The sequence below is a fragment of the Nannospalax galili genome, unplaced genomic scaffold, assembly GCF_000622305.1.
Source record: "Nannospalax galili isolate Female #2095 unplaced genomic scaffold, S.galili_v1.0 scaffold276, whole genome shotgun sequence".
Taxonomy (NCBI): domain Eukaryota; kingdom Metazoa; phylum Chordata; class Mammalia; order Rodentia; family Spalacidae; genus Nannospalax; species Nannospalax galili.
Genome location: NW_008337766.1, coordinates 819,142 through 829,111, shown reverse-complemented (window position 1 = coordinate 829,111; position 9,970 = coordinate 819,142). Strand labels below are relative to the sequence as shown.

Below are 9,970 nucleotides of genomic sequence, written 5' to 3'. Positions count from 1 at the left end.
ATTATGTTACTGAAACAATACGAAAGTAAAAATACTTTAAAGTAAATTCTGAATTCATAGTGGGAAAGCCTAGTGACACATATGATGATCACATCATAAGGGAAAAATGGGCTGAAGTAATGAGAGATCCAGAAAAAGCAAATACAGACTATAAACCAGAGCGCAGGATTGTAGCACAGATTAAATTTGTGATTAATAAAAAGGCTTGGTTTCCCCCAAAAGGGCAATCTTTAGATGCCCTGCTGCCTTTTACTGGAGTTTATGGTTTTAACCCTGAACAAGGAATTATTGAGACTAGAATTTCATATAAGGAAAAACTACTTGGCTTAGGGAAATTCCCTCTTGAATAAAAAGATCAGCTGGATTAGGAAAAACCTGGTGGTGCCTGACCGCTGAAGAAAAATGGCCTCTTCTTTTACAGAGGCTAAAAGTGATTCAAAAAAGCCCTTAAAGATAAATGGCAACAAAATAATAAAGGATATTGAAATAGAGAAAATAATCATATGACTCAAAGAATACAAAACGTTCAGGAAGAGACAGCAAAAGGGAGAGGGGAAAAAGATAAACTGGAAAATTGGTTAGACAATAAATCAAGAGTTGGTTGTTCCCATTCCCATGAAAAAAATAATTCTCTCAAATATACACGCCAACCTGTAAATATTAAATTCAAAGAATTAAAGGGCAAATGGGGACAGGCTGTCTTACACTTCTATGGTAAAATAGAAACCGCAAGGCTATAAAGAAAACAATGAAGACATTGCTTGGCTATGTTAAGAAAAGGTTAATCATTGAACTTTGTACTTTCCTTTTACTGTGATTATTGAAAAATATTGTACACTGAGAAATACTGTGCACACTCATGGTTTAATTTATGGTCTTATGCTTTACTGCTATTGTAAACTTTCTAATTATAAACAAAGGTTGTAGAAGGCTGCTTTTTCAGGAGAAAGAGAGAAAGAAGAAGATCTTCCGGCTGACCTCTCCAGAGTAGGTCAGTCAACAGCCTCTACTAGAAGTGCAACTCTGGTTTCTGGTACAGTCATTTCTCTCTCCCACTGTTACCTTCAGCCCTCCAGGCCGGGACTCAGCTGGAGCTGAACTTCAGCATATCTTAATTCTACAAAGACAGGTGAGGGCTTCATACCACCGTTTTAGAACCTCATCATTTTCTTTTTTTTTTCTTTTTTTTTTTTTTTTGATTTGGCCACAAATCAAATTCCTGCGTTCCCGTTTTCAGGAAATCCTTTTGAAGAGGCCAGGTACAAACACGGAAGAGTAACTGCCTAAGCAAGTAAGAAAGTGTTCCCTAATAGTGTGCAAAGAACGGTAGAGTTCTGGGTTAATCTCTGGAACTTGATTTAGACCTCAAATGACATCTAGAAAGGGACCTTGAAGCTCCGTTTGGGTGAGGGGACGCTGGCCGATCCTTTAGGGGTGGAACAGGTAGAGGTGAATGGCTCCTTGATCTGGATTTTGGCTTTATATCACTTTTTACCACCTTTGTCCTTTTCTTTGGGGGGCCGAGAACAAGACCTGCTTTGGGATTTCTCATACTCATCCCTGGATCTGCTTCTCGAGTGAGAATGAGAGCTCCAAGCTCTTTGATCTGGATTTCCTGCCTTTTGATTGGGATTGGGATTGACCATTGCCTGTGACCTGGATGGGAAGCAACTTTTCGAGACACTTCGAAATCTACTGCGGCTGCTTCTGCAACTCGTACTTCGTGACCTTCTTCTAGACCATGACCTAGATCTGCTTCCAGAATAAGAGCGCCTGTGGCTTGTTCCCGGCTTAGCTTCAGTAAGCCTAATTTTTCTGCCCTTTATTTCTGTGCTATCCAGCTTATCCAAAGGACGCTTCACGTCTGACTCAGCGGAATTCAATCACACCATTTGTGCGCTTTGTGAGCATCTGCTTTTGTCCATTCACCGGCTTAGCCGCGCCCATTTTTGCGGTCTACTTGGAGGCGGAGGCCATAGCCACTGAAAAAGCGCTGGATGTCCTTTGTCCCGGACGCTGTAGCTCAGGTGTCGGATGTAGACAGGTGGCATGTAGGTGGAGGGCACGGGCGCGAGGCTGCTGGGGCCGGGTGGCAAGTGCGTGAGGGGACGACGAAGGCCCAACACGTGCTTCACAACACAGCGGCTAAGTCCAGCCACACAATCTCCGATTTAACCTTCGGATGAAAGTATGGGTTGTCAAAAAGCTAATAGTCCATTTTATCAAATCTTCAAACTATTTTTAACATATTTGACATTAAAAAATATATTTGACTTTACTTTTTGGAGACAAATTCATTAGGGATTTGTCAGACATAAGGGCCTTTCATTTGTTGCATTTACTAAAACTAATGATTGTTATTCAATAGATGAATCATATATTTGAGTTTGCAAATGAACATAATTATTTTGTTAGGAAAATATTTAGATTTTTAAAACTTCTGTAAGTACAAGTGGTTGTGGTGTTTCCACAGAGTAATTTCTACTTTTTAGCAGCTGTAATTTGTTTGCTCAATAATATCTCAAAAATATAAATGATTTGGCTATACAAGATCATGAAATCATTAAAGCACAGGAGTAAAGATTAACCACTTTAAGATAAATTCAGATATACCTGTAAATATTTCATGCCATCTATAAGGCTGGTGAAATTTATTCTGGATTTTAATATGTAATTATTATAGTGAGTTCAAGGACTGTAGATTCATTAGCAATTACACTTTTATTAACCAGAAATCACCTTTATTACTACTTGTGATTTTTTTAAACTTTATTTATGGGGCTGGAGAGATGGCTCAGAGGTTAAGAGCACTTGATCCTCTTGCAGAGGAGTCTGGTTCCCAGTACCCGCATCAGGTGGCTCAGAACCACCTGTAATTCCAGGCCCAGGGCATCTGAAACCCTCTTTGGCAGCATGACCCACACATACACAAACCCACACACAGACACCTATCTGCACATATAATTAAAAGTAAAGATAAATCTTTGAAAAATGTTTATTTCTATGGCTTTGTTAGTATTCATTTATTTTTAGAATTGAAGTCATATTAAATTAATGACAGGGTTTTTTGAAATAATATTTTGATTATTCCTTGAAAATTTCATGCCTGATGCAGTTTTTTTAAATTATTATTATTCATTGAAATTTTCATGCATGACACAGGTTTTTTTTTTTGTGTGTGTGTCTTTTTGAGACAGGGTCTCCCTGTATCTCCAATTGGCCTAGAACTCACTATGTAGACCAGGCTGACCTGGAATTCACAAAGATCTACCTGCCTCCTCAGGGATTAAAGGCCTACACCACCACACCTGGCCTGATGCAGTGTATTTTAATCATGTTCATCCCTCCCCCACTCTTTCCCTTCGACACCTCCAAGACTTCCTAACACATCTCCATCACAACTTCATGTCATCCTTCTTTCTTTATGTTTTATAACCCTCTGAGTCCATTAGCATTGCACATATGTGATTGGATGTGGATTCATACATAGAGGAGCGAGCAGCCTTCTTGTGTTCAAAATAAGTGACTTTCCCTCCTCCATCAGCCATCCAATGCAGTAACTCAGCTATATGTGCAGCCTCAGGAACCTCTCCCCTTTGTCCATGTTGAAAATTTTGGATGCTTGATCTTGAGCAGATCTTGTGCAGGTACCCTCAATTATGAGTTCATATATGCAATAAGAATGTCCTGTCTGGAGAACAGCAGTTCACAGCTCTCCTCCCCATATTCTGGCTCTTACATTCTTACACTCCCTCTTCTGCTGTGTTTTCTGAGTGTTCTGAGAACGATTGATACATACATCCTATTTATGGCTGACCACTCACAGTAACATTTGTAAATCTCTGCATGAACCATTATTCACTGCAATAAGAAGCTTCCCTGAACAAGGCTGAAAGAAGCACAAATTTATGATTATAAATATAAATATTTAGAAGCTGTTTGACAACATGACCATTTAGCAAAGGAGTATCAATAGTTCTCTCCTTGGGCCTATGACTTCCCCAGCCTTGGGTTTTGATGACATTTTCAGTACCAGGTATGGATTCTCTTCTACAGAGCAAGCCTAAGCCCCAATCAACAGGGCGGTCAACCTTTATAAGCAGCCTTGTGATCATTGCACCAGTGGGCACATCTTGCATCTTAGGCTCGTAGCATTGTAGGGTCTAGAATTAGGAACACTGAGATATTTTCTCCCTCAACAGCCTGCATAGTGCTTTCCAGCACAAGGAAAGATGAAATGCAGGGAGAGTTTCCTGATCAGCTCAAGATTGCTTTATTTATATCATCTAGCCAAAGTGTGTGGTATATTCAGAAATAATGCCTTGCCATCTAGTTATGGTGGTCAATCAAGAGCAGTGGTCAAAGCCTATATTGTCTGGGGTGCCTCTGGGGCTCCTTGACTAATAACTTGCAGGGATATAACCCATGCTTTGCACTGAGATTTTCATTTAATAACCCATGTCTTCTGGGGACACCATTGTTCACCCATGCATGTTGATACTATGTTGATACTTCTTTTTAAAAAAATTGCACTTTTATTTAGCTTAAAAACTAGTGTGGAGGTGGAGATGTTCCACAGCAGTTAAGAGCACTGGCTGCTCTTGCAGAGGACTGAGGTTCAGTTCCCCAATACACAACTGTATGTAACTCCAGTTCCAGGGGATCAGATGTCCTCTTTTGCTCTCTGAGCAAAACAGGTATACTTACATACATGGAGACAATACACTTATATACACAAAATCATAAATACAGTATTTAAAAAATAGTGTTTTATGAGTCCTTAATCTATCTTTATTTTTGCCTAGCCCTCCTCTGTCTCTCTTATCCCCACTCCACTATATCCATGCTCTCTGTCTCTCTCTCTTTTTTCTGATGGATATTTTTTAACTTTAAAAAAAATTGAGAATTTCATACATGCATAGAAGGTGTTTTGAGAAAATCCACATCCACTCCCTCCCCTCCAGCACCTTCCATATCCCCATCACTTTTTTCTGACAACTTCGTGTTCTTTCTTTCTCTTTTTCTTTCTTTCTTTCTTTCTTTCTTTCTTTCTTTCTTTCTTTCTTTCTTTCTTTCTTTCTTTCTTTCTTTCTTTCTTTCTTTCTTTCTTTCTTTCTTTCTTTCTTTCTTTCTTTCTTTCTTTCTTTCTTTCTTTCTTTCTTTCTTTCTTTCTTTCTTTCTTTCTTTTTCTTTCTTAATGGGGCTTTTTGCTAGTCTAACATTCCCCCTTCTGAAGAGGTAACACTAAAATCTTCTAGAGATTAGATAAGCGCTCCCAAATACTTTCGACATTTTTGGCCTTTGGAACAGGGTATGTTGCTAAGAGGCCCAAGGACATTTTAACTTTTAGCCAAGAAACTGGCTACTTTTCTTTGGAGTCTTTTTTACCCTAACTGCCTAGCCAATTCCTACCTCCTATTCTTATCACACCATCCTATCTTCCACTCTGCTATCTCCACCCTCTATCAGACCTTTATCCTTCATATCGCATGTGTTCTACTATCCCTTCTTTTTATATTTTTACTTGGGCTATGAGATTATAGATTCAAATTCAGCTTCTTCATGTACACTTCATTTTGTTTAATCCTTTCCTTATCCCCTCATCCCCATCAGTCCACTACTTGCTGTACTCCTATATTTGTCCTCTATTTTAATTTTTATCTACATTCTATTAGCCTACCTCTCTAAATAATGCCCTCTAAAGGGACTATTTTTAGATTTCTATCTTCTTCATGTACTCCAAGTTAAATACACAAAACAACAGATTTGAAACCGTGGCTCACAAATAGCATAAATGTGATGTTTGTACCACTGAAATTATTCCATGTAGTAGAAAAAGAAGGAAGACTTCCAAACTCTTTCTATGAAGCTGGTATTACCTTGATACCAAAATGGGATACAGACACATAAGAAAATATTACATTCTCATCCCCTGGAGAACATAGATGTAACATTTCTTAATAAAATGCTTGTGCAAACCAAATTCAAGATCATATGTTATCCATTACAAAAAATAGACTCAAAGACAGAAATCACATGGTAATCTCTTTAGGTGCAGAAAAGCCCTTTAACAAAAATCCAGCAACCCTTTGTGATAAAAGTCATGAAGAGTCTAGGGATGGAGGGTGCACACTTGAACGTAACAAGGACTGTAGATAGTAAATCTATAGCCAGTTCTACTAAATGCAGAAAAAGTCAAAGCATTCTCCCCAAGATCAGAAACAAGAAAGGTGTCTACATCCTCCATTTCTAGTCAGTATACTACTTAGAGTGTTAATTTCAGCAATAAGACCAGAAAATGAATGAAAAGGAATATGAGGAGGAAAATAAGAAATTAAATATTTTCTAGAGGTGACATGATTCTATAGATAAAAATATAGTAAAGACTCCTCCGAAAATACTTAGAGCTGATAAACACTTTAAATAAAGAATCAGTATTCAAAATTAACATCTAAAAATAGTGGCCTTCCTATATATCAATGACGAAGATGCTGAAATAGTTTTTCATAAATATACTTTTTTAAATACCTTATCTACTAAGTCTTGGATATATTGAAGCTACAGTAGAATTCTCCAGTTTTTGGATTTCCAGAATGTTCATTTTATTTATATGCTTGTGCATGCTTATTTTTATACATCCATTAATGATGGGAATATAAAGATTTCACTCTTTTGACTCACAGGACTGAATGATATTGGCATTCTTGACATACACTTCCAATTTTCTCTGAATCTTGTATATCAATTTATACGCTGCAATAATTAGGGCAGCGCACAGTTCCTACTTTGATCAAAGGAAAATGTTTTCATTTTTATTACAATTCAGTAAGAAGAAAAAAAGTACAATTATTTTTTGAGGTTTCTTCCACTATTATTGGACACTGAAATTTCTTCATGTATTTAACCTTTAGCTATTCCATGTACTAGCAAATACCAAATATTTCTTACAAAGCAAATTCACTTAGATTTGTTTATCAACTTATAGGTCCTTGATTTGATAGTTATAACATCTGCCTATTTAATTCTCTAACTTTGAACATTTTATTGAAGTTAATAATACCATTAAACCTCTGTGTGTGTGTGTTTGTGTGTGTGTCTTCAAATGACTGAATTTTATTTAAATCTCTAGGTTATTTTAGAAATTAGAAGTTAGAAAATTTTAATGATAAATTTATATACCTCCTTGGATTTATTTGTCCACTTCAGGAAAAGATATCATTTTTTTCTCACTGAAAAATTATGTGAATATACTCTATATAGTTGTATTTAAATTCCCATGTTTCATTTTTAATTCTTCTTTATTTGGTCATCATGAGCTATACTTTTTCTATATGACTATTATATTAGCCCTAAATTTGTATTGATTTTTCTATTGAGTTGTATGTTTACTTTTATTAATGACAGTGACTAGAATACTGTAAAAGAATTATAAACCTTAGAACATCTTTAGAATCTAATCCAGTTGTATGATCTGTCCGTATGTATGATAGTATTAAGCACAATGATGACTATTTCTGAAAACTCAAATCAGAGATTTTGATATCTTGACTTTTCATATACCCAATGAAAATTTCTTATGGGGGAAAGGTAGTAACCCACTGGTTTCTGATTTATATGGGGTTTTTTCCACAGTAAGGAGAAGACTTGGCAAAAGGCCCAGGGATGGAGCCTCATAGGCATGGAAGATGACTTACTACTTTTTTTTTTCTTTTTTGCTAAATAAACCTACTTTCAACCTGTAATTAGAAAAGCTTTTCTTTGCAGTTAATAGTGGTTAATGCAGAGATTCATGCTGGTCAAGGTGACAAGAACAAGAGACTATTGAGTCCTCAGTTTAAACACACACCCATATCACTCTCTTTAAGGAAGGGAGGATCAAAGACAACAGGTATAAAGAACATAAGATCTGAGTAATACCAAGAAAGGCCATGACATTGACAACTTGTCATGGCCGTGGAGCTCATAAAGTCAGCTGTTGTGGTTTTCCACATACAGCCTACACAAAACCGAGCCAGTACACAGTCAATCACTGATGGAAGAGGGACTCATGGGGCCTTATCTTGCCCAAGAAAGCTAATGACAGTTGATGGCTGCTAGGAGAGAAAGTCATTGTCTTCAATGATGTATGCATTGGCAAGCTACTCCCTACTCTAGTGGATAGTTTCATACCCATGTCCATGCATGTAGGCCAGATTAAACTCAGTGGTCACAAAGCAAAATAAAAACAAAAGGACATGAAGTTGGGATAGGAACATGGTCGAAAGGTTTGTGGGGTGTGTGTGTGTGTGTGTGTGTGTGTGTAGCATAATGACCAGAATGTATTAAGTATATATGTATGAGGGAATAGTCTTATGTGTATTAAATAATTTGAAGCTTCAATTAAAGAACCTTTCAAGAAGTACAAATGAATTCTATAAACATTTAAGGGAAAATAATAGTAATTTTCTACAATCTGTTCCAGCACAGCATAATGTAAATAACAAAAGTAGTAAAAAGAAATGACATTAAAGGAAAGCTACAGACAAATATGAACATAAATACTAAAGTTAATATTGATAAGTTGAGTCCAATGTTGTATATGCAAATGTCACTGTTCCCTAAATGACACTGAATATAACCACAATCAAAACCTGAGAGGATTTTTAGAAACTCAAAAAGCTGATTCTCAAGTTTGAATGAAGAGAAAATGGGCTGGAAAGACCAAGGAAACCTCGGAAAGGAGACCATCAGAAGCTTTCTCTAGCGAGCATAGACAGAAAATATCAACTCGTAGAGACTGAACTTGTAGAATTCTTGCAGTGAATACAGAATTTTACATGAAGAGTGATTGAGGGATAAAATAAAGCAAGAATCTAGAAACATATGTAAGGAAGTGTAGTTTATGAGAAAGGAGAATTCCAAACAAATAGACAAAGAATGTTCATTTAAAAAATGGCAGAATAATTTGCTATCATGGAATATTAGACAAACCAATATAAAATTTTTAGAAATCCAAACTCCAAATGGAAGGTAAAGGTTGAGTTTTGTGAAGGGTTAAAATGAGATTCTAATTTTATTCTTCTGCAAGTGAGGATCAGTTTCACTAGCACCAGTTGTTGAAGACGCTCTTTCCGCAAGTGAGTGTTCTTGGCACTTTTCTCAAATATCAGGTGGCTGAAATTGCATGCACTCATGTCTGAGTCTTCTATATGTTTCATTGATCTATGTATCTATTTCTGTGCCAGTACCATACTGTTTTTATAACTACATTTATGCAGTATTGGTTGAGATCTGGTATGGTATATAATAAAATACACAGTGCCAGACAAGAGAAATCTCCCTTAAAGTTGTTGGTCAGGGTAGTCCAAGACACTCCCCAAATAATGCAGGCTATTGACACAGCCCTTGATTACCTCACAGAACATCAAGGTAAAACCTCATTGCTAAAGACAGGATGTACATTGGACATAGACTTGGAGTTATGAAGCTGGAATTGACCTTGGAATCTTCTCCTTGAAGACCAGCTCTGGTAGTTCTAGAGGATATTATACAAACTGCTAAGTGAGAAAACCAATCATTGGTCCAACTCCAACTTTAAAGCCTAATAACCACAACAATGACCAGCACAACAAACTATAGTGGCACTTTTATCAAGGGGGTAATCAACAGCTACCTAATTAGACTTAAATCTCTCTCAGTGGGAGGGAACTCATGGGTGGCATTGTAAACATAGTCTAATATACATGACTGGCATGGCCATAGATTCTGGAGAAAACTACCTCTTTCACATCCCTAGGCAAATATAATTGCTTAATGTGTGCTAAATATGGATCCTTAAATATACAGATAAGTATACCATTCATCACTCGTCAAAGAAGCTTATTTTTTCAACAGATGGAGACCATTACAGAGTCTCACAACTGATTACACACAGAGAATATGTGTCTGAGAGATGCCCAGACCTAAGTGAGACATCTATAATGGAACCTTT

General features: G+C 36.9%; 1 pseudogene; it reads right to left on the bottom strand.

Annotated features, from left to right (window-relative positions):
- Positions 1-1,339: 1,339 nt before the first annotated feature.
- Positions 1,340-3,855, bottom strand: LOC103733844 (annotated as a pseudogene).
- Positions 3,856-9,970: the final 6,115 nt, after the last annotated feature.